The 24,539-nt window shown below is 52.4% G+C and overlaps 1 protein-coding gene and 1 non-coding gene across 6 annotated transcripts in view; one reads left to right on the forward strand and one right to left on the reverse strand.

The window, feature by feature from the left end:
• DGKK (diacylglycerol kinase kappa) overlaps positions 1-24,539 on the reverse strand; it is a 193,422-nt gene that overhangs the window by 123,553 nt on the left and 45,330 nt on the right. Inside the window, exon 1 of one of the 5 annotated variants that reach the window (XM_039488325.1) lies at positions 12,377-12,473. The exons of the other annotated variants lie outside the window; for them this stretch is intronic. The gene's annotated coding sequence lies outside the window, so the exon portion shown is untranslated. Of the gene's footprint in view, positions 1-12,376; positions 12,474-24,539 lie in introns of those variants that run through there. 5 annotated transcript variants of the gene reach the window in all.
• Positions 23,943-24,135, forward strand: LOC120372718. The gene has a single exon (XR_005585143.1). It is a non-coding gene; the product is annotated as a U2 spliceosomal RNA (small nuclear RNA).

A 24,539-nucleotide genomic window follows, 5' to 3' on the forward strand; every position in this document is an offset into this window, starting at 1 on the left:
TTTGGGCTGCATTCCCAAGCAACCCGACTCCGAGAAGACCCGGTCCCGGCGCGCCGGGGGCCGCTACCGGCCTCACACCGTCCACGGGCCTTGAACTCTCTCTTCAAAGTTCTTTTCAACTTTCCCTTACGGTACTTGTTGACTATCGGTCTCGTGCCAGTATTTAGCCTTAGATGGAGTTTACCACCCGCTTTGGGCTGCATTCCCAAGCAACCCGACTCCGAGAAGACCCGGTCCCGGCGCGCCGGGGGCCGCTACCGGCCTCACACCGTCCACGGGCCTTGAACTCTCTTTGTACTGGCCACTAGCTAATGCGGCCTCCTTCTGCCTTTATTCCATAGGTGATTTGCCGTGATTTCAGCCTCGGGGCATATCCCCACTGTGATATCACCTAGCTCTTACGTAGCACTTGTCATCAGTCAATCTCCAAGTGCTTTACAAAGCAGGTCAGCATCATTATCCTGATCTTACAGATGAGGAAACTGAGGCACAGAGAGAGGAAGTGACTCACCTGAGGTCACCCAGCAAGAGAACTAGAACCCATATCTTTGAGTCCCCATCCAGCGCTTTAGCTACTAGACCACACTGATGGAGCAATCCTCCTGCTTAAAACTGGCTTTGCCTATCTGCACAGTCGGTTGCAGCTCTGCAGTTGTGCCAGTAGCTGTAACCCAGGGCAAATCCCCTAGCACAGAGAAGGGCTGAGGCTGCCTTCCCGGGGAAGCATTGAGCTCCTTTAGAAGTGCCTGCACAGCTCCCATGTCCTCCTGCCAAGTAAAGTCTGTGAGTGTGCGATGGAACTTGGCTGGCCCTAAGCCAAGCCCTCCTGCATTCTGAGCAGGGGCGTCAGCAGCCCTTCCTAGAAAAGAACAAAGTGTGTGTGTGTGTGTAGGGGGGAGGCTATAAAAATCGGGAGCTCCCTGACAGCTGTTGTCCCACTTGCAGAGTCCACACCAAGAGGTTCAGGCTGTGTCTCCAAGCACAGAGGACAGGTGCCTTGCTGCTAGACTCACAGCATGGAGCCAGAGGCTATTTACTGTAACTCTTGTGCCACACCTAAGCAGTGAGACAATGGAGCTGTGTTCATAGAGGCCACAGAGAGGACTGCTGTCAAAGGGTGGGTGGGGCCATTCTGAGGCTCACTCGCTTTTATACTGGCGGATTTCACATGCAGACACTTACTGACGCAGCAGGGCCCTAATACAGCACCTTTTCACACACACATACACACACACACAATCAACTCCAAGACCAGGCCATTAAAAGTCCAGTCGGTGGCTCACCGGGGATAAGGCAGGCTCCTTGCCTGCCCTGGCTCTGCACAGCTCCAAGAAGCGGCCGGCATGTCCTTAGTTGCGGGAGGCCCCTAGGCACAGGGACGGCCAGGGAATCTCTGCAATCTGGCCCCGCCTCAAGCACTGGCTCCGCAGCTCCCAATGGCTGGGAACTGTGGCCAGTGGGAGCTGTGGGGGTGGTGACTGTGGACGCGGGTAGCGTGCATTGTGCAGAGCCACCTGGCCACACCTCCACCTAGGGGCCAGACATTCCGGCCACTTCCGGGAGCAGCGCAGAGCCAGGGCAGGCAGGGAGCCTGCCTTAGCCCCACTGCACCGGTGACTGGGATCCGCCTGAGGTAAGTGCCACCCAGCCAGAGCCCACACCCCGAAACTCCTTTCCCAGGTCGGAACCCCTTCCCACACCCAAACTCCCTCCGAGCCCGCACCCTGTCCTGCCCCCCAACCCCCTGCCCAAGCCCTGAGCCCCCTCCCACAATCCAAACCCCTTGGCCCCAGCCCAGAGCCCCCTCCTGCACCCCAAGCCCCTCAGCCCTGACCCCAGCCCAGAGCCCTCACCCCCAGCCGGAGCCCGCACTCTCTCCTGCAACCCAACGCCCTGCCCCAGCCCAGAGCCCCCTCCCAAACCTTGCACCCCTAATTTCTCACCCCACCCCGGGGCTCGCACCCCCCGCTGGAGTCCTCACCCCTTTGGGAAGTGCTTTGAACCCATGAATGGGAGACACTAGAAGTGCAAAGCCTTAGCTATTATTTATATTTGTATCTTGTTCAGCATCCTAGAGACCCACCACCTCCCCGGTCTCCCTTTCCTTTGACATGCAACCTACAAATCAAGCAGCTAATCATCTTAGCAACAGAGCCTTGCAAATACCATATAGTCCTTCAGATTCGCTAGTCATTCAGTTGTAGGTGTATTTCCAACACTCCTGTAGTGAGTCAGCTGCACTCCTTGAGTCATATCAGCACTAATGAAGCAATGACAGACTCAGATCCTTACTTTGGTTGGCAGGTCTCCATGGAGAGATGGCTCAAGATGCATTCAATTTGCGGCACAGGTGGTGCAGCCTCAGTCCCATCCAAACAGCTTCCAAGTCAGAAAAATGCCCTTTGGCTAAAAAGTCCCTTCCAGGAAGTGACTGCAGCTCAATTCGCCTCCTCGCACAAACGGGCAATGAGAGCATGGTACTGACTTTTGACCCCTTAGTTGGCACTGTTATGACTTAGAGAATGGAAGCTGATTCAGCCGGGGAACACTGAGAATTCTGCTGGCTGGAGTACCCACCCCCTGCCCCTTGAGGCCTCTCTGCAAGGTGAAAAACCTGATATTTTTAAAAATTCAAACCCAAACCTGGTGTTTAAAATAGCTCCTGCCTTGCAGTCACCTCCCTTTGTGGCCACTGACCGTAAAACTGCCCTAAACGCAGAGTCAGCTCTATATCAGTACTCCTCAGCCAGCTTCTCCTCCATGGTATGGGCTGTGCTCCACTGCAGTCCTACTCACTTGTGGAGCACTAAAGACTGCACTGGTTCAGCCCCTGGCCAGAGCCGGTGTCAGAGAGGCGGCTTGCAGCAATTGTTACCGCCTGCTGCCATGCTCAGCTGTGGGGAGCTCTGCAGAGCCGCAGCTGAGGACTGAGCCAACAATGGGAAGTCGCTCTGCCAAACGCAGGGGGAACAAACAAATCAGTTTTTTCCCTTTTATAAATTGGGGTGGGGGAAGGTTAGTGCCCCAGTGGGCAATGAGAATGGAAGAAATAGGTACTCCAGGGCATGGCTTGAACTTCCTCTAACACCTTCATAAGAGCAGCTGGGCATCTGTTACTGACAGCTCCCAGCTCAGCTCGTCAGCCCTGGAGAGGGATCTGGGCAAGAAAGCAGCAGGTGTTATTGTTAGCACACATGCCCATAAGCCTGGCTCTGGGTATACACCCATCATCTCCCACCCAGACCCCTGTGCCACATACATGCATTCACACACCCACCACCTCCCTGCCCAGAACCCATGCCACATACGTGCATTCTCATACACATACCATTTCCCTGCCCAGACACACATGCCACATACATGCATTCACAGCCACTGCCTCCCTGCCAAGACACACATGCCACATATGTGCATTCACACACCCACTACCTCCTGCACAAACACACATGCCCACACACCCATCACCTCCTCATCCGGACATGCATGCTCACATATGTGCATTCAGACACCCACCACCTCTCCACCCAGACACGCATACCCACATATGTGCATTCACACACCCACTGCCTCCTGCACAAACACACATGGCCACATATGTACACTAAGCAGGATTATTTGGCTATGTATCTGTCAACATTTTCATGGGAATTTGAGGTTTTTTTTGCCAACCCATTCCCCTACCCTTAAATGTTAGCAGCGGGGGGGGGGGGGGGGGGGGAAAGATGTGGATCACCATATCAGACTGGCAACTGCTCCATTTACTGTCCCAGCATCACAGATGTTAGAGATGGAAGCAGCCTCATGGGGCACCCAGTCATCTAGTCAAAGATACTTCACTTGCCCACAGAACTTCTGTGAGGATTACACCATCGAAAATTAAAAGCACAATGTAAATGCTATTATCATCATCTGATTCACTCAAGGTCCAGGCCTGGACTGTCCCTACAAGCTACTCTCTGGTTTTAAATGACTCAAGAGACTGAGGCTTCCACGACTTTCCTTGGGAGGCAATCCCCCAGCTCACAGATCTCACACTGGCAGGAAGAAAGGCCTTTTCTCAACACCCTCCTAGTCTATGCAAGGCAGGTCAGTGGGGTCAGGCTCTAGTCTATAAGCTACACAACATTTCAAGGGCTAGCACTCCTGCCTGAAATGGTGAGCCGATTGCCAGCAGGAGGCAGAGAGCAATGCATAATAATGTGCACTACAGGGTTTTACACCTGGCTTCTGCATTGGTCATGGCTGGAGACACCTGGCCCATTGGTCAGCTCCACCATGGCCATTCCAAAGGTCTGTGCTAATGCTTGAGAAACTAATGGCCACTCATTGGCCCCAAAGGCACATGCCCTGGACGGGCTCCCCCAGGGAAGTCTGAGGCACATGCAGAATATGCAGAAGGCACAGACTTTCCCTTCCCCCGTCCCGGTCTGGCTGGCAGTGGAAGAGATTTCTCTCAGCCCTTCTGCAGAGATACCCTCCGGAGGAATACACGTTTCAGGCCCGAGAAAGAGCTAAATATAGTCTCTGCCTGTGGACATGTAGGTGAGAAACAGAAAGAAGAGACCTCCATGCTCCTGTGCAGCCGTAGGAGTGTATTTGTGAGTACCTGTCTCTATGTGTGGTAAGCCTGTATGTTTGGGTCTAGCGTACATCGGGGTGCCTATGTTAGTGTGGATCTGTGGGATCTGTAGGAAAGGAAGACGGGGTATCTGGGAGTCGTGTGTATGTGTGTGAGAAAGAGAGTGTGTGAACCTAGGAGCTGTGTGTGTGTGTGTGTGTGTGTGTGTGTGTGCATGCACACACATACACACTAGTGAGGTAGGGGTGTGTGTGTGCACGCGTGCACATGTACATACCCGGAGAGCTGTGTGTGTGTGTGTGTGTGTTGTACCTGGAATGGGGAACTGTGAGTGTGAAAATGAATGAGAGTGAGTGTATATGTGTACCTGGGAGCTGTGTGTGCGTGTGTATAAGAGAGACAGAAATAAATATTCACCTCCCTAATCTGTCCACGTCAGATGGTGACATTATACCAGTATCCAAACCTTGCTCTCTGGCGCTGTCAACCAACGCTGCTCTCCTCCTGCACGCAGCTACGCTCCTGGGACTGGGTCTGCCTCGCAATTCATGGTTTCTGAGCAAGTGAGTCAAAGGCAGGACGAGTTGCAAGCTGGAGCCCGGGGAAGCTGTACTTGCTATCCCAGCCCAGGGAAGCCGCCAGCTCAAACCAAAGTATCAATAGACCAATGGCATGGCTGCATGCAAATGAGCAGCTCCTGCCTTTCCTGTCATGCAGGTGAATGAGGAAGTGAGTCAGGGAAGCTGCAGGTGGACTTGGTTTGTGTGCTTAGCAGAGATAAAAATAGATCATGGGAGGAAAGGAAACACAAGCTGGGGGGTGAGACAGCCCAGGCAGCCGCTGCTCCAATAAGAGTGGGCAGAGAATCCGAGCCAGCCACTCCTTACACCATGCAGATTCACTGGCCTGATGCATCTTAGTCTAGGTGTGAAACCCTCCCTTCACCTCAGCAGTGCCAGAAAAACACAGCCAGCAACCAACTAAAGACCCATCTGTAACAATGAACAATACTTGGCACTTTGAAACCATTTTGATCCAATGATGAGCAAGTCCTGTTTCAACTGCAGCAAATTAAAGGGTAGTTTTACTCGGAATCTAAAAAATTCAGATTGGGGGCAGGGCCCTCTGTATTAACGCAATTTCGCAACCACAAACTCACAATTTATTTTCCAATTGTTGCAGAATCTAAGCTCTTTGTCTAAAAATCTTCTGCTTTCCATTACACCTGTATAAATCAGGAGTAATCCACTGCAATCCATGAGGTTGCACTGCTGTCGCTCAGAGCAAAAAAGCGCTAGATCTCCGGCCCCTATGGTTGCAAAGATAATCTTCAGATGTAGTGCTACCTGGCTGAGTCTACAGACAGTCCGAAACAACAGCTCCGAAAGATCTGCTGCTATTCATCTCCTGAGCTGGCCTAGCAACTGGAATTTAGTAACCAATTCTCAGGGTGACCTCAGCTCCCTCTCCTACAGCTGATTGGTCTCTGTGGGGCTCAGAAGAGTAAAAAGCCTGACACACACAAACAGGACTCTGCTGTGTGCCTGTTCTACACAGTCCTTCCTTCCTTCCTTCAGAGCAGAACCGCATCAAAAGACTCATAACCCACCCTGTGAGAAAGGTCAGAGATCTGCCAGGGTCACTTCCTTTGTAACTGGACACAGCCACCTCTGGGGTAGAGCACAGCAACCGTTTAACAGCAAAGCTACATCACAGTTTCGCAGTGGAAGTGAAGGCAGATAATGTACCTAATTGAAACTTCAGAGAAAACATGGTAAGGTGAGTTGGAAGGTGGCCAGAATATATCATCTACAATCTCTGTGCTAACAGGTCCCATGGATCTTTCCTTACAGGAGTGGCCAGGCGTGCTTTGTTTTATGGTTCATTTCAAAGTAGGCACCCCGAGCAGCCCAGCACCCCAGGTGGAGGCATCCGTCATTACTGACGCCGAGGAAAGAGCGCCCTCCCATGACTTCTAAACAGAGCTGCTCAGAACTTTTCCAAGGGAACAGTTTTAACACCAGAAAATTCCAATTTGGTTAAATTGAAACGTTCCATCAAAGTGTTTGAGGGAAACCTGCCTGGTTTCCTGCAAACACACCCACTCATCTTGCTCCCCAAATCCTCAGCTCCCCAGGGTGCCAGGTAGCCTGCTGGCTGGTTCCCCTGCTCCCCACTCCCCAGCTCCCCTAGCTATATGGTGCCAAGCAGCTGGCCATCAAGCGCCCAATGTCCTCAATCTCCTGGTGTCCAGCTCCCCGGGCTGCTCGACCACCAAACCAGCTGGCTCCTCGGGGTCCAGGCACTCCAGGCAGCTTGACCGCCAGACTGCCCGACAACCTGGGCAGCTGCTTGCTCATATAGCCAACTGCCCCAGGAGCAAGCCAAAACATTGCATTTGGGGGTTTTTGAAATAGAGTTTGTTGAGATTTAGTTCCTGCCAAAAGAAATCAGGGGTTTTGGCTTTTCAGCATGAATCAGGATAGTATTCCAGAGAACATGCATCCATGCTGATGACAGGTTCTGCTCGATAACGATCCAAAGCTGTACAGACCGATGCATGTTCACTTTCATCATCTCAGTCAGATGCCACCAGCAGAAGGTTGGTTTTCTTTTTTGGTGCTTCGGATTCTGTAGTTTCCGCTTTGGAGTGTTGCTCTTTTAAGACTTCTGAAAGCATGCTCCATGCCTCGTCCCTCTCAGATTTTGGAAGGCAATTCAGAGTCTTAAATCTTGGGACAAGTGCTGTAGCTATCTTTACAAATCTCACATTGGTACCTTCTTTGTGTTTTGTCACATCTGCTGTGAAAGGGGTCTTAAAATGAACAACAACATGTGTTGGGTCATCATCCAAGACTGCCGTAACATGAAATATATGGCAGAATGCGGGTAAAACTGACCAGGGGAGACATAATTTTCCCCCAAGGAGTTCAGTCACTAATTTAATTAATGCATTATTTTTTTAACAAGCATCATCAGCATGGAAGCATGTCTCTGGAACGATGGCCAAAGCAGGAAGAGGCATATGAATCTTTAGCACATCTGGCACGTAAATATCTTGCAACGCCAGCTACAACATTGCCATGCAAAAGCCTGTTCTCACTTTCAGGTGACATTGTAATTAAGAAGTGGGCATTATCTTCCCTAAATGTAAAAAAACTTGTTTCTCTAAGGGTACGTCTTCACTACCCGCCGGATCGGCGGGTAGCAATCGATTTCTCGGAGTTCGATATATCGTGTCTCATCTAGACGCGATATATCGAACCCCAAACGCGCTCCCGTCGACTCCGGAACTCCACCGGAGCGAGTGGCGGTAGCGGAGTCGACGGGGGAGCCGCGGACGTCGATCCCGCGCCGTGAGGACAGGTAAGTAATTCGAGCCAAGGTACTTCGACTTCAGCTACGCTATTCACGTAGCTGAAGTTGCGTACCTTAGATCGACCCCCCCCCCCCAGTGTAGACCAGGCCTTAGTGATTGGCTGAACAAGAAGTAGGACTGAGTGGACTTGTAAACTCTGAAGTTTTACATTGTTTTGAGTGCAGTTATGTAACAAAAAAACTTACATTTGTAAGTTGCACTTTCATGATAAAGAGATTGTACTACAGTACTTGTATGAGTTGAACTGAAAAATACCATTTCTTTTATCATTTTACAGCGCAAAATTTGTAATAAAAATATAAAGTGAGCTCTGTACACTTTGTATTCTGTGTTGTAACAGAAATTGATATATTTGAAAATGAAGAAAAACATCCAAAATATTTAATAAATTTCAATTGGTATTCTATCGTTTAACAGTGCGATTGTGATTAATTTTTTAAATCGCGATTAATTTGTTTTAGTTAATCGCATGAGTTAACTGCAATTAATCAAAAGCCCTAGTTAAAACCTCTTCCCAAGTGATACAAGCTAAGCCGAAAACAGGCCACGCCGATACCAGAACAAGTGTCCCTAGAGGTGATATACTGGTAGAACTACATTGGTTTAAATTCATACCATGGTTTATACCAAAAAGACATTCTTATGCAGACAAGGCTGGAGTAGTTCTAAACCAGAGGTTCTCAAACTGGGGGTCAGGACCCCTCAGGGGGTTGCAAGGTTATTACGTGGGGGGTCACAAACGGTCAGTCTCCACCCCAAACCCCACATTGCCTCCACCATTTATAATGGTGTTAAATATATTAAAAAGTGGTCTTAATTTATAAGGGGGGGTCGCACACAAAGACTTGCTATGTGAAAGGGGTCACCAGTACAAAAGTTTGAGAACCACTGTTCTAAACCCTAGATCACTAGCAGCAAACAGAGGTTGTTTAACTCAAGCAACAGGGGGCCTGAGGTTTTGGTGTGGGAGGCCTTGAGAACTCTCCTCATTGCTGCATGTGCAGAGCATTACTGATGACTCTGCTGTCTGAGCCTACAGATTCATTCCAATTTTCTTTGGTCCCTGATACCCAGGGTATGTCTACACTGCAATCTGAGATGTGACTGTAGCATGGCTAAAAATAGCAGTGTGGCTGCAGTGGCATAGCTGTGCAAGGACACACTCGAATTGCTATCCCAGCCAAGCCAAGAAGGGCACGTTGTCACCATCAGGTGGCTACCTAACAATGCTGCCTGTTTGCAATCATCATGCAACACCTTGCAGGCAGCTGAGGAATCGCTACATGTGGCTAAACCCTACTAGGCTGGATGCAGCTTCCACAGTCACCATGCCCTAGTGCAGCAGCCCTGGTGTGGGCTTTGCCATCACTGTCTATGGGAGGTCTGCACACTTGTTCGATTCTCCAGCTGGCTTAATTTCCACACTGCGTCAAAGGCTTGGCAGGGACGCCGCTGCACTGCCCTGGAGGGATCTCCTGCCGCAGCCGCAGGCCAGGTCTTTGGAGCAAGCCCCCAAAGAACCAGTCCAGGTCTGACACCAGACTCAGCACTTGCTGGGATGGGAGATTTGGGAGGGGCTGGTCCATTCTGTGCAGACAGACCAAAGGGACGATGAGTTTGATAACGCCCCCATTCCCTGGGTGAATGGAATCCAATCCACTAACTGCCTAGGTGACCAGCCATCTCCCATTCCCAGAGGCAGCCCTGTCTGAGTCCGCTGCCAGCCGTAAGGCTGCTCCCACCCTGAGGGACAGTCTGTGGACATTCACATCGGTGCCAGTATCCCTCTTAGGTAGCAGCAGCCTGCTCCTTGCCCCATGCTGGGGCACTCAGATCTCAGAGGGCTCTGCAAGACGATCCAATTCCATGTCCCATAATTGGGAGCCGTGCAAAGCACGCCTAGAAAACAAGTACAAGAACAAGCTCCCTAGAGGGAGAGGAACTGCTCCAGAGCACCATGACTGGTCATCAGCGCCTCCTCCTGGCTGCATTCAGACTTGCCTGGGTGCTTGGGGCCATGCCCCCATGCACCCACAGAGCAGGTAGAGCCCATGCAGTGGCAGTACTATCTCCCATGGCACATTGCTCCGTCCATGCCCCCCAGCCCCGCCCTGGAAATTCGAAGGGACTGATCCGAAAATCAATGTTCATCGTGACAAAGCAAGTCGCCTCCTTCACTTTCTGTTTGAACCCAACAGAAGTGAAACTTCCTTCTGCACACTGAATGCTCCCTAGCCACTTCTGCTTTCCTCGAGGTTCCAGGGGCCCACGCTCCAGCACCACAGAGAATTCACAGCCAGCTGCCCTGACCACGCACGCGTTCAGAGAGAGCTATTTCTGTTACAGAGTATTTTGGGGGTGGGAAAGGGGAAGTCCTGCCTGAACCGTCCAATTCACCAAGTTCAAAGGTTACATGAGGAGCATTAGCACCCTCTAGCCACTCAGAGCAGCAGGTGTGGACTGGTTTTCATTTGCAAGCCCTAAAAGGGAGTTACAAGCAATGAACGTGGAGACAATCATTCAAAGCTCCCCCAGGCTCACTGGAGGATGGTCTTGTGGTTACAGCAGGGGGCTGGTGGCCAGGACTCCTAGATTCAATGCCCAGCCCTGACCCCAACTACTTGTGTGACCTTAAACAAGCCTCTTGTGCCCAGTTTGTTAAAGTTTGCAGTGTAGGCGGAGCTCCTCAGAGGGAGGATGCTAGAGAAGCACAAAGGACTGTGGCTATTGATAAACACTTGTTCATTTCAGACCAGCTGGCTCAAGGGACTGCAGGAGGAGGCCAAATCTAGGTCTGTCCTCCTGGATGCCTCTTGCAGCACAGACCATGTACCCCAAGGTAGACAAGGTTCTATTTTCTGGGCTCAGGCCCTGTGGAGATTTGCAAGGCTAGGGGATTCTTCAGCTGATTTCTCTCTGTCTCAGCCCGTTGTGTTCACTGATCTCCATGTGTAGTGGGATGTCTACACTTTGTGTGTGGCAGGGGGCAATATGATGACCATTTGAATGGGAGAGAAAGAACAGTGTGTGCACAAATCTCACACCGAGAGCCAGAGCCCAGGCGGATCATAATGGACATTTTTAAAAGACGTTAAAATGCTGTAAAAGCTCCTTCTCCCACCCGGAGGGCCCTGTAGCTACAGCAGTGAGCTAGACTATTACAGATTTCTGTTATGCTTAACACAGGAGCATGGGCAGCTGATGGTATCAGCAGAAGCAGACAGACAGGCAGTGCACAAGTACAAGGTGTGTGGCTAATGAGAAAGTAATGTAGAAGCCAGGGAGAGATCATAAGTCACCAGCATTTTAGTAAGTCACGGCTGCATGCAAGGCTGGTGCAACCTATTAGGCGACCGGGCGCTAGCATTTGGGGGGCGGCATTTTCTTCGGCTGGGACCGGATCTTCGGCCGCCCCAGTCGGCGGCGGCATTTAGGCGGAGGGAGCTGGGGCAGGGGGGCGCAGGAAAGGCCGCCTGTAGCAAGTGGGGGGGGGCGGCACACAGGGGAACTCCCCGCCCCAGCTCACCTCTGCTCTGCCTCCTCCCCTGAGCACGCTGCCCCACTCTGCTTCTCTCCCTCCCAGGCTTATAGTGCCAAACAGCTGATTGGCGCTGCAAGCCTGGGAGGTGGGAGAAGTGGAGTAGCGACAGCGTGCTCAGGGAGGAGGCAGAGCAGAGGTGAGCTGGGGTGGGGAGCTGACGCACAGCTCCCCGGGCCGGGCGGTGGGGGAGCTGCCATGGGGGAGGCGCTTCAGGGTGGAGGGGGGGTGGGGAGCTACTGCCGGGGAGGTGCCTCAGGGCAGTCGGGGGGGAGCTGCCGCAGGGCTTGGGGAGGGGGGCGGAGCAGAGGTGAGCTAGGGTGGGGAGCTGCCGCACGGCTCCCCATGCTAGGGGGAGGTGGGGAGCTGCCATGGGGGGCACCTCAGGGCGGAGGGGGTGGGAGCTGCCACGGGGCGCCTCAGGGCCGGTGGGGAGCTGCCGCAGGGCTCGGGGAGGGCGCAAGGTGGAAGTTTCGCCTAGGGCGCGAAACATCCTTGCACCGGTCCTGGTTGCATGAGGCAAAGTATTCCAGTGACGTGTGTGTGGATGGGTGCTGACCATAGGGCTGTGCGTGCAGTGTCATTGCTGTTGCAGACATGTGTGCCTGCAAACTCTGGGGTGAGTTTGTTATCAATGCACGTGCCTTTAGAGACTCAGTGTAGGGATACTGCACAATCGGTCAGACAGGCCAGCCACAGAGGAACATACACATGCGTCAGCTCCAAAACCAATCTCTGTGCGTCAGAGACAAGGCAGCCCAATAAAATGAAGACATCGGTACAGAACAGAGTCCTCTGCTCAGCTCCCTACCCCCAAGCACCAGACAGAACTCCACCCAGCACCTCCAGTACTACAGGGGTAGCTCCCACGGGCACTCACAGTTTTGCAGCAGCATCCACATCTGCTTTGCTCCCCTATGTGCCCAGTAGGCAATGGGCACCTTACAGCTGCTCTGGGCAGCTTCCAACTTGCTTCTTCTCAGTTGACTGTTTTCCCCACCCTGCGGCTGTTGGAAGGCAACCTATAGAGGGCGGGATTTGGTCCTGACCACACCCCTCCTTTCACTGAAAGCCATGCCCACTTTTTCTCAAGTGCAAGTGAAAAGCAAGCAAGCTCCATGCTGCCCCTGACAGGAATACAAGGCAGCATCTTTCTGGATGTAACGGATACTGCTTTCAAAAGGTCTGGGTGTAAGATGTGCCTAGTACCCTTGGCAGCAGACTGGGGAGTCAGGACTCCCTGCTCTTCTGTAAATCTCCTGGGGGGATTAGTCCCTGGGAGATGGAGATATCATCCCTACCTAGCTTTTGTGATTCCTCCTTAGGAAAAGCAAGTGGGGTCCCATTGGTCCTGTTAACTTCCTTAAAACACCTGGAGTTTTTAAGATCCCTTTTCCCCCCAAGTAGTTTATGTGTGAGAGAACAAAACCAAACCCACACACCGGAAGGAGCTGATCATATTTGCTGAACAGCTTCCCTGGCCAGCCAGCAAGACAGAACAAAGGGGTGTCTCCTGCTTGGACGCATGGCAGGCCTAGTCCAAGGGCAGCCTGGTGGCTGGGGGAGGGTGCTGAGAGTGTATGCGGTTGGTACAGAAGGGACACACTGAGTGGTAATGAGCGTGTGACTAATACTCATGCAAGGAGAGCTCACGTTAAGCAAATCTTAATAATCTCTAGCTCTCATGTGGCACTTCCATCAGTAGAGCTCAGAGCACTTTGCAAAGAAGGTCAGGATCAGTAGCCCCATTTACCATTGGGAAAACTGAGGCACAGCCAGGGGAAATGACTTGCCCATGGTTACCCAGCAGGCCAGTGGCAGAACCAGGTCACCTGAGTTCAGTGCTCTACCGACTAGACCACACTGTCTCCAACACAAGTCCCTTTGTGCACAGTAAATGTACATGCACCTAACAGCATCGCAGGCACAGCCTGCTCCACATTCAGTGTCCTGCTCTTGCTGTAACCCTTTGGATTCTCCAGCCACATCCAACAGCAGAGACACACACACACACACACATACCATTAGCACTGGCACCCACAGCTGGGCCTAGCTGGGGGTTAGGACTCAGCCTGGGCTGCCAGCACGACATTACCAGAATGATGCTGTTGTTCCAACCCCAGCGGCCTGGCTATGCCTGACAGTCTGGACAAAGGTGCACAGACAGAAGGGGGGAGCTCCAGGCCAAATGCCAGCAGGGCTTCAAGCCAGCAGCATGATGAGATAACTTACCACAGGGACTGGAAATCACCTTTCCCTGTGAAGTCTGTGTGGGGCCAATGCAACATGAGTAAAGAAGATCTTGGTCCAGTTCTTTGTCTCCTAACCACCACCTGGTTTGCAGTCAGCGCCAGAGAGGCCCAGGGCAGGACAGATCACAGACAGTCCTGTCTCCTTCTCGCCCCACAGAGGGTCCCTCCAGGTTGAGGGGAGGCATGTCAGAAAGGCAGTGAGAGGAGACTGGCCCTGCTCACAGCTTGGGCTGGACCTGCACTGTGAATGCACTAGGGCTGCACATCTCCTGGGCTAGTAAAATAGACGCTGCAGGCTGAGGGAGAGAGCCCAGAAAGATACTGCAAGAGAAGGGGGATGCAGATCAGGAGTCCTGGGTTTATTCCTAGTTCTGCTGTGATTCACCACATAACTTTCAGAAATATACTTGGATCTCTTTGGGTCTTGATATATCCCTCTGGAAACCAGGGCTACTAATACCAAGCTACTTCCCAAGGGGGAGCAGGTTAAATCAATGTTAGCAGAGCAAGGTGCTGCACAGCATACTTGCAGACTGCTGTTAGACTATCCTGAGCTCACAGCCTGTAACCAAACACCCGCAGGCCACGCAATGTGATGAGCCCAGAGTACCTGCTGCAACGTCAGAGTCTGCACCCAGATCCGCTGCTGAATTCCACAGCCAGCCAAACCAAACCCCCAGATCCAGAGCCCACAACCCTGGGAGAGCAGCTGGTCATGCAGTGTGGGCTGGGCCTAGTCTCCCTACACCACGCTGGTTAGGGGGTGATCATTCACCGAACTACACACACCAGTACAATCTCTAGTGTGGGCCCAGTGCCTTCCCCTAAGGGAAGGGGAGTTAGCTCTACTGGGTAACAGCAATACCAGTATAAGCACCTTTATACCAGTCTTACTGCATCCACGCCAGGGGTCGGACACGTTAGCTATACCGGTAGGGTTAAGGCAGTACGGTTGGTGTAGACAAGGCCTCATTGTTATTCTCAGAGAAATGCCTGCTTGACGTCCTTACTGTCATCTCCAGCTGGGTATTGTGATGCCCATAGGCCACACCTACCACTGGCGTGCTAGCACACAGGAGTTCAACGGCCTTCAAAACCCAGGCAGGATCCTCGCCCCAGCCTCCGACCTGTAGCGAGTCTGAGCTCCCGTTTACTGACAGAGCTCTTTGGGCTCTGCACAGCACTTTTCATCCCAAACCACAATCTTTGCCAGGGAATGGGGGGGATCAAAGGAGAGCCCCAGTGCCAGGCCTGATCCTTGGGAGGATTAGAGAGAGCTGCAGGTACCGACTGTAACTGACATGGGCATGCAGCACTTCTGGGACTCTGCTTGAAAACCTCTGACCTGTGCTACTTTCAGGGCATGGCCCCTGCACGACCCTGGTGGGGACCTGCAGTGGGCACAGGAGGCGGCCCGATTCTCAGTCAGCAGCTGGCACATGCCAGCAGAGGTTTCGCTGAAAGCACAAGGCATCACCAGCCACTGAACTGGCACTGGCTCAGGGCTCTGCTTGTTCGCCTGCCCTTGTTTCTATAAATACTTCTCTCTTCCGGATCGTGTCTTCGATCTGCTGTCTGAACACGGGGGCGGTGAGTACACACCGCCTCACCACATCCCTCAGGGAGTGTTTACCTGCCTGCGCCTGCACAGCAGCTTTCACTCCTCACACACATCTCCCCCTCCTCCTGGCAGCACAGACGCCGGGGCATGATGCTTGCAGGACGCGTGCTGCTCTTGCTCCGGCACTCTGAGGTGTGCGCTCCACGAGGAGACCAGCACAACCCCCCAGGGTTCAGGATGTCTCCCCTTTCACCCCACTGGGCCCCCTCAAAAACCCCTCCCGCTTGGCTTAGAGAGGAGCCCTACAGCCATTCCCACTTCCTTCCCTTCCCCCACACACCAGCACTGCATGGCAGGGCAGGGGGAGGCTGTGTACTGAGGTCAGGGCAGAGGCCCGAATCAGAGGGCATTCCAGGGGGTACATGTGATTGAATCACTCCTGCCTATGGTATGTCTACACGACAGCACCTATGCTGGCACAGCTACCTCAGCGCAGCCCTTGAGTGCAGATGCAGGCCATCCAACAGAAGGAGCTTTTCGGTTGGTGTAGGAAACCACTCCCCCAAGCAGCATTAGACCTCCCTGACCCCGTTGATGTAGCTGCGTCTACACTGAGGTTTAGGTCAACACAACTAGGTCAGGCGGGAGCTGGGTTTTCATACCCCGACCAACATGGCTATGCTAATACAACTTGCAAGTGTAGACCCAGGCTAAGGGTCTGATCCTGCCATTGTCTCCAGTGGCAGCAGGGGCAGGCACTAAGAATGACCTTCCTTACCAGCATCCTCATTCCTGCACTACCCCACAGACTGCCTGCCTTCCTGCCACCGCTATGGGTAACATAAGAATAACAAGCACTTCATTTCCAGCTTTCATCCTACCAGATTCCAAAGCACTATATGCCATCACCCTTTGGAATGCAGCCACCTCTGGGGTGGAAGGCAGCAGCTGTGGAGCAGCACATAGCAGCGCTGCATAGCAGGCAGCGTCAGGAGGTGAAGAGGAACACTGTACCCAATTCAAGCTGCAGGGAGGACTCTAAGGACTCAGAATGCCATTGTCAAACCAGGTGTGATGTTTTTGACATATACTATGACCGTATAGATCATTGTTGCAACCACTGTTATATATTTGCAGCAAATATTGTACAAAGGGTTATTGTGTGAGGTGTCTATGAAAAGGTTATGATTTGCTGGTTATGACTATGCTATCTGTATGTGTGTACCATTTTTGTAGTTGAAGTTATGAATATTGGCTATGTACTTGTATCTCAATGTGTTTGATTCTAAATAGCATTAGTGAAGCATTTGGTCAGCTTCTTGAGAAAGCAGCAAAGAGTCTTGTGGCACCTTATAGACTAACAGACATTTGGGAGCATGAGCTTTCGTGGGTGAATACCCACTTCGTCGGATGCATGTATTCACCCACAAGCTCATGCTCCCAAACATCTGTTAGTCTATAAGGTGCCACAGGACTCTTTGCTGCTTTTACAGATCCAGACTAACATGGCTACCCCTCTGATTCTTGAGAAAGGAAGTTGAAAATTAAGTGCCCAATCAAGAAACATTTAACTAACAATGGACCTTGGGAGACTCCAATCCACATAAGACATCTTCCTGGGAACGTTCAAGATAGCATGTGTGCAATGGCTGCCACCTGCAAACTGAGTCATGCATGGACATGAGACTTGCCCATGTAACTCCAGACTCCACCTTGCTGCTGTGATTTTCCACAGTAAGAACAAAAGGGGTCCTTCCACAGGCAGAGACTATAAAAGGCCCTGAAAACCCCTCCATTTTGTCTTCAATCCTGCTTCTGACCTCTGGAGGAATTTTGCTACAAACTGAAGCTCTGATCAAAGGACTGAATGACCCAGCCCAGCTGTGGATGTACTCCAGAGACTTAATTTGAACCTGCAGTTTATTCTATCGCTGCTACAAGCCTGAACCAAGAACTTTGCTATTACTGTATGTAATTGATTCTATTTAACCAATTCTAGCTCTCATTTATATCTTTTTCCCTTTATGAATAAACCTTTCGATTTTAGATTCTAAAGGATTGGCAACAGCGAGATTTGTGGGTAAAATCTGATTTGTATATTGACCTGGGTCTGGGGCTTGGTCCTTTGGGATCAGGACAATCTTTTTTATTTTACTGGGGTATTGGTTTTCATAACCATTCATCCCCAGGATGAGTGGCACTGGTGGTAATACTGGGAAACTGGAGTGTCTAAGGGAATTGCTTGTATAGCTTATGGTTAGCCAGTGGGATACAACCAAAGTCCTCTCTGTTTGGCTGATTTGGTGTGCCTTAGGCCTGGTCTACACTAGGACTTTAAATCGAATTTAGCAGCGTTAATTCGAATTAATCGCTCAACCGTCCACACCAGGAAGCTGTTTAATTCGACCTAGAGGGCCCTTTAGTTCGAATTCGGTACTCCACCCCGACGAGGGGAGTAGCGCTAAATTAGACATGGCTATCTCGAATTAGGCTAGGTGTGGATGCAAATCGAACTTAGTAGCTCCAGGAGCTATCCCACAGTGCACCACTCTGTTGACGCTCTGGACAGCAGTCCAAGCTTGGATTCTCTGACCAGCCACACAGGAAACGACCCGGGAAAATTTGAATTCCTTTTCCTGTCTGGCCAGTTTGAATCTCAATTCCTGGTTGGACATCGGGGCGAGCTCAGCAGCACCTGCAACGATGCAGAGCTCTCCAGCAGAGGAGTCCATGCAATCCCAGAATAGAAAGAGGTCCCCAGCATGGACAGACCGGGAAGTCCTGGATCTGATCGCTGTGTGGGGCGATGAGTCTGTGCTTTCGGAGCTGTGCTCCAACAAACGGAATGCAAAGACCTATGAGAAGGTCTCCAAAGCCATGGCACTCAGAGGATACAGCCGGGATACAATGCAGTGCCGCGTGAAAATCAAGGACCTGAGACAAGGCTACCAAAAAGTCAGAGCGGCAAACGGACGCTCCGGAGCCCAGCCCCAGACATGCCGCTTCTACGAGGCACTGCATGCCATTCTCGGTGGGTCTGCCACCACTGCCCCACCAGTGACCGTGGACTCTGAGGATGGGATAGTGTCGAGGGGCAGTTCCTCGGCGATGTTCGCCGATGGGGAAGATGAGGAAGGGTTTGTGGAGGACAACGCAGGCGACAGCGCTTACAATACCGCTTTCCCCAACAGCCAGGATCTCTTCATCACCCTCACAGAGATCCCCTACCAACCCTCCCCGGCCGTTAACACGGACTCAGAATCAGGGGAAGGATCAGTCGGTAAGTGTTATAAACATGGAAACATTTATTTCTTAAAAAACAGGAATATATACTATATAAAAACTAGCTAAAAAGTTGTCCATATAAAACTATATAAAAAGAAGGTCCACACATATAGGGATGGAAGAGAAATCCTCTTCGGACACTTCCACGAAGGTCTCATAGAGGTGCTCGAAAAGCCTCCGCAGGAGGTTCCTGGGGAGAGGTGCCTTATTTGGTGCTCCGTGGAAGCACACTCTTCCGCACCAGGCCATCCTCACGTAAAGCGGAATCATTGCCTCCACCAGCATGGCTGCATACGGTCCTGGTCTGTGCAGGGATTCCTGCAGCATCTTCTCTCTCTCTCTCCAAGTGACCCGCCTCAGGGTAATGTCGTTCGGCGACTGCTGCATCTAAGTAGGGCAATTAGTGTACTGTTACTATTGTGACTGCTTGACTTTTACTTTGCATAGCAAAGACCTTCGTTCAACAGGGACGTGTTGGAGGCTGCAGAGGAAAAGCATACAGTGATCTTTCCCGGGCACAGCCGCGAGGGGCTGGAACAGGGTCGGACTTTATGCTTTCCAGATTGCCTTCTGCGGGAGGGCACAGCTACCCATTAACTGTTAAGCAGCCTATAGTGTAGGGCTTACCAGGCCTGGCTGATAAACGGATTCAGCTGTACCGCCCCACTTGTCCGATCTCCGGTGCAAGACCGCAGCCACTGAAAGCGTATTCCGAAATCTCAAACTTGTCCTGAGAGCTCGTGAGACTAGGTGCCCTGTATGGTCTTGTTCACAGAAACTGAGTAGACTGTGTTCACTGTTCGCAAACATGTATCTTTTCAAGGAAATCACTTCCTTTTTCCCATCACACAGCTGCGGCTCTTTCACGAACTGCCCCGCCATCCCCCTCACAGAGGCTGGCGCAGATTAGGCGGCGAAAGAAAAAGACTAGGGACGACATGTTCTCGGAACTGATGGCCTGCTCCAGAGCCGAGGCGGCCGAGCAGAGACAGTGGAGGGAGACCCTATGTCAGCACCAGCGCTCACACATCGAACGGGAGGACAGGTCGCGGCAGGAAGACCAGCAGGCGACTCAAACGCTGCTTGGGCTAATGAGGGAGCAAACGGACACGCTCCGGCGCCTTGTAGATGTTCTGCAGGACCGCAGGCAGGAGGAGAGAGCCCCCCTGCACTGTATCTGCAACCGCCCTCCCCCGCCACAAAGTCCTGTCCCCCCCTCACCCAAAATAACAAGAAGGAGGGGCGCTAGGGGCCGTGAAAACTGTCACTGCACCCCAGCAGAGCGCTCATGTACCACACAGCTCTGATGCCATAAACTTTGAGAAGTGCTTCCCTTCCTGGATCACCCAGTCCCAAATCCAAGTTTCATCCCCCCACTGTGTAGTTGAGTATTAAAAGTAGTTTGTTGTTATTCACTGTTTCCGTCCCGTTTTTCTTGTCAGAAGACTTTGTGTGAAGGGGGGGAGGGGTTTTTTAATCGCATAGGATAGCCTCCTGTAAACGGGTGGTACTCACCCCTGCCGCGCCTCCTGCTGGTTGGCCGCAGAATGTCCCTCGGTCCAGCCCTGGAGCGCCCTCAGCAGGCTGGTGACCCGCCTGTTCTCTGGCCCCGGCGTCCCTCCCTGGACCCGGTGCCCCCTATCTATAATTGGGTCTCCCCCTCCCAGGGGAACCCCACGCTACTATCCCCGCCTTGCCTCAGTAGTGGCTACTGACAGTCATGGTCTAGCCCCACACCCTGGGGCAGACTGCAGTATCAGCCCACTCATCACAGGCAATAGGGGGTTTGGACCTGCTGCCTTGTCCTACGCCTGGGCTGCCCTCTGCAACCCCCAGTACCTTTGGCCCTTTGCTAGGCCGCAGCCTGGGGCTTTCCAGGCTGGAGCTTCCCTAGCTCCTCAGCCTGTCCCCCAGCCCTGCTCCACTCAGGTACCTATGCTCAAGCTAAGCAGCCAGGCCCATCCCTCTCTGAAGCCAGAGAGAGACTCTCCCTGGGCTCTGGCTTCCCTGCCTCATATAAGCCCCAGGGCTTCAGTTTGGGGCGTGGCCTCCAGCTGCAGCCACTTTCCCCATCAGCCCAGCCTCCAGCCGCAGCTCTCAAGCCCTACCAGGCTGCTTTCTAACCCCTTAAAACCCCGGAGCAGGGTCCACCCTGCTACACCTCCATTACCAGGGTACAGACTTGGGGGCAGGATCAACAGCAGGACACACACAGACTGCAGTCACTAGGCACCAGGGTCAGTCTGGGAGGTGTATGCTGCCCCGGGTCAGTCTGTGAGGTGTATGCTGCCCCAGGGTCCTAGCGCCTGCCATCCACAAATGGCAAGGCAGGCTGCCCTTACCATGCCCTTCCACCCTAGCCACGAGCCTCTCCGATGCCCTGAGCCCCAGCAAGAGCCCTCATCCACGGACACATACTCACCCTTCCCACACACCCCTCACCCCTTACTACGCCCCAACCCCCAGCCCAGAGCCTGCATCCAAACTCCGTCCCAAAGACGGCACCCCTCACCCCTTCCTGCAAACCCACCCCTTCCTGCACACCCACCCGCAACCGTCCTCCCCCCAGAGACCACTGTAGGAGCAGGAGCCTGTCATTCCTCTAGTGTAGAAGCAGTCTGTACATCAGTGCACACCGTACCCACCACAGTCTGCGTCCATGTTTCAACCCTAGAACAGGAATTCATAATTAAAGAAAACTTTGTTAATAATCAGTGTTCAATTAACTTTATTTTAAAACGTGTGTTAGAAGGGGGGAAACCTGGAGAACGGGGTATGTAACCGCAGATAGAAGTCAACAGTCACTGAAACAGGCTCAGGTTCAGCTTCTCTGTAAGTCAAGTGGACAGTCATAGGTTACCCTGCTCTCTGAGGAACCTAGCTTTCAAAGCCTCCCGGATGCACAGCGCTTCCCGCTGGGATCTTCTATCGGCACGGCTGTCTGGCTGAGCGTAATCAGCAGCCAGGCGATTTGCCTCAACCTCCCATCCCGCCATAAAGGTCTCCCCCTTGCTCTCACAGAGATTGTGGAGCACACAGCAAGCTGCAATAACGGGGATATTTTTTTCGTTGAGGTCCGAGCGAGTAAGCTCCGCCATCTCCCCTTGAGACGTCCGAAAGCACACTCCACCACCATTCTGCACTTGCTCAGCCGGTAGTTGAAGAGTTCCTTCTCACTGTCCAAGGCGCCTGTATAGGGCTTCATGAGCCAGGGCATTAGCGGGTAGGCTGGGTCCCCGAGGATCACTGTAGGCATCTGCACATCCCCAACCGTTATTTTGTGGTCCGGGAAGAAACTACCTGCCTGGAGGCGTCTAAACAGACCAGAGTTCCTGAACACACGCACATCATGAACCTTGCCCAGCCACCCGACGTAGATGTTGGTAAAATGTCCCCTATGGTCCACCAGTGCTTGCAGCACCATAGAAAAGTAGCCCTTTCGGTTAATGTAGTGGCTGGCCTGGTGGGCTGGTCCCAGGATAGGGATGTGAGTCCCATCTATAGCCCCACCTCAGTTTGGGAATCCCATCACAGCGAAGCCATCTCTGACGACCTCGACGTTTCCTAGAGTCACTACCTTTGAGAGCAGTTGCTCAACGATTGCGTGGGCTACTTGAATCACAGCAAGCCCTACAGTAGATTTGCCGACGCCAAAGTGGTTCGCTACTGACCGGTAGCTGTCTGGCGTTGCAAGTTTCCAGAGGGCTATGGCCACTCGCTTCTGCACAGTCAGGGCTGCTCGCATCCGGGTGTCCTGGCGCTTCAGGGCAGGGGCCAGCAAGTCACAGAGTTCAAGGAAAGTGCCCTTACGCATCCTGAAGTTTCGCAGCCACTGTGATTCATCCCAGACCTGCAGCACTATGCGGTCCCACCACTCCGTGCTTGTTTCCTGGGCCCAGAATCGCCGTTCCACACCATGAACTTGACCCATTGCCACCATGATCTCCACTGCGCGGCATACCCTGCTTTGTGAGAGGTCTGCGCCACTCTCCTCACCGCACTGACGGAGCCTCCTCGCCCGATTTCTCAGCAGCTGACTGTGGAAGAGGTGGACGATAAGGTGCGAGGAGTTGACAACGGCCATAAGTGCAGCGATGATCGCAGAGGGCTCCATGCTCGCAGTGCTGTGGCGTCCGCGCTGTAACCGACCAGAGAAGGGCGCGAACAGATTTCCCGCCGGCGCTTTCAGGGAGGGAGGGCGTGATTGACGGTTCAATGACGACAGTTACCCAAAACCACCCTCGACACATTTTTTTCCCCAGCAGGCATTGGGGGCTCTACCCAGCATTCCAATGGGCAGCGGGGACTGCAGGAACTGTGGGATAGCTTCCCACAGTGCAACGCTTCCAAAGTCGACGCTGGCCCCGATAGTGTGGACTCACAAAGTCGAATTAGTGTCCTTAGTGTGGATACACAAATTCAACTTCATAAGGTCGATTCCACAAATTCGAATTAAGTTGATTCGAAATAGTCTTGTAGTGTAGACGTACCCTTAGAGGTGGAGAAACTCCAGCCTTGGGCTGTTATTGCCCTGCTCTAAGCAATTTGTCCTGAATTGATACTCTCAGACGTGTCCCACCAAGGGCAGCATCGTTACACCAGATTGGCCAGTCCCACACCCCTCGACTTGAGAAAGGGCACGGGGGATCTCTAGGGATCACAAGCAGTCAGAGCATCAGGTTTAGTTCTGATCTGAAAGCCAACACCTCAGTCAGTACATGCCAGGCAAGAGCTCACTGGTAGAAGAGCCAGCAGCCGACTATGCCTGACCCTCCCCCCCCCCCCCGCCTCCCTTCTGCCCTCTCCTAGCACACCGGTGCCTCTCCTGGGATCCCTGGATAAACACGTCCCCTGATGGGATAAGGAGACCTACTGGGTAGCCTCTCTGTCTTTCCCCACCCATGTTTTGTCTGTGTGACTGTGACAGAGTGACCAGATAGCAAGTGTGAAAAATCGGGAGAGGGGGTTGGGGGTAATAAGTGCCTATATAAGAAAAAGCCTCAAAAATCAGGACTGTCCCTATAAAATCACCCTAAACTGTGAGCTCTTTGGGAAAGGACTGTCTTCCTAGGTGGAGAGGGCCTGTGCTCTGCTGGGACCTCTAGGCACTGCCGAAAGAGTAGCAGCAGGAACTTGGTTTTAATCAAACTCTGCCACTTTAATCATTCCTCTGGCCCAGCCAAGTGAGTGGATGATTTAGGCCTGATTAGCAGATCTGAAAACATTGGCCCTTGCTCTGTTCATCAGCTGCTAATAGCACTGGAACACAGAACCCATTGATTTGAAAAAAGGCGACATTATTTATTGTTCAGTATTCACTGTCCCAGCAAGAGACGCCTGCAAAGCACAACACCCCTTGGAGCTAAGATCGAAGTGTAGTGTCTGTTCTTATCAGTTTAATATCTGATATGTCCTTTATTTGAGGACTGTATATTAACTTGATTTTTGATTTTTTTTTTTTTAATTTTAAATAGGAGCTTGCTCTGTCCACCCCATGCATTGACCTGGTATTGCAGTGTCTCCAGGAACGGTAAAATCTCGCCGTGGGCACTCTGCACTGGAGACCTGGGATCACCCAGTGCATCAGGCTGGGAGGACAGCGAGGAGGCGCAAAAGGCAAGAGCCATGCTGGGAGAAAATAGAAGACACAGGCAGAGACTGGCCTGCATTACCCTGGGAGAAGGGGAGGGGGTGAACGGAGACCCAGACTCAGTGGGAAGCAGAGGCCCCACTGGTGGGAATCTGCAGATCTCTGCTGACTTTAGTGGGATGGCCCCGATTTACCCCAGCTGAGAATCAGGCTTCATGTATGAAGGGACAATAATGGGGCCCCAAAATAGACCCTAAAATGTTCAAACAGCAGCTACGGGGTTGGGGGGTTGTGACTATTAGGCCTGTTTATTATATTGCAGCAGAGCCTAAAGGCCAGTCAAGACTGGGGCTCC

The sequence above is a fragment of the Mauremys reevesii genome, linkage group 9, assembly GCF_016161935.1.
Source record: "Mauremys reevesii isolate NIE-2019 linkage group 9, ASM1616193v1, whole genome shotgun sequence".
Lineage (NCBI taxonomy): Eukaryota > Metazoa > Chordata > Testudines > Geoemydidae > Mauremys > Mauremys reevesii.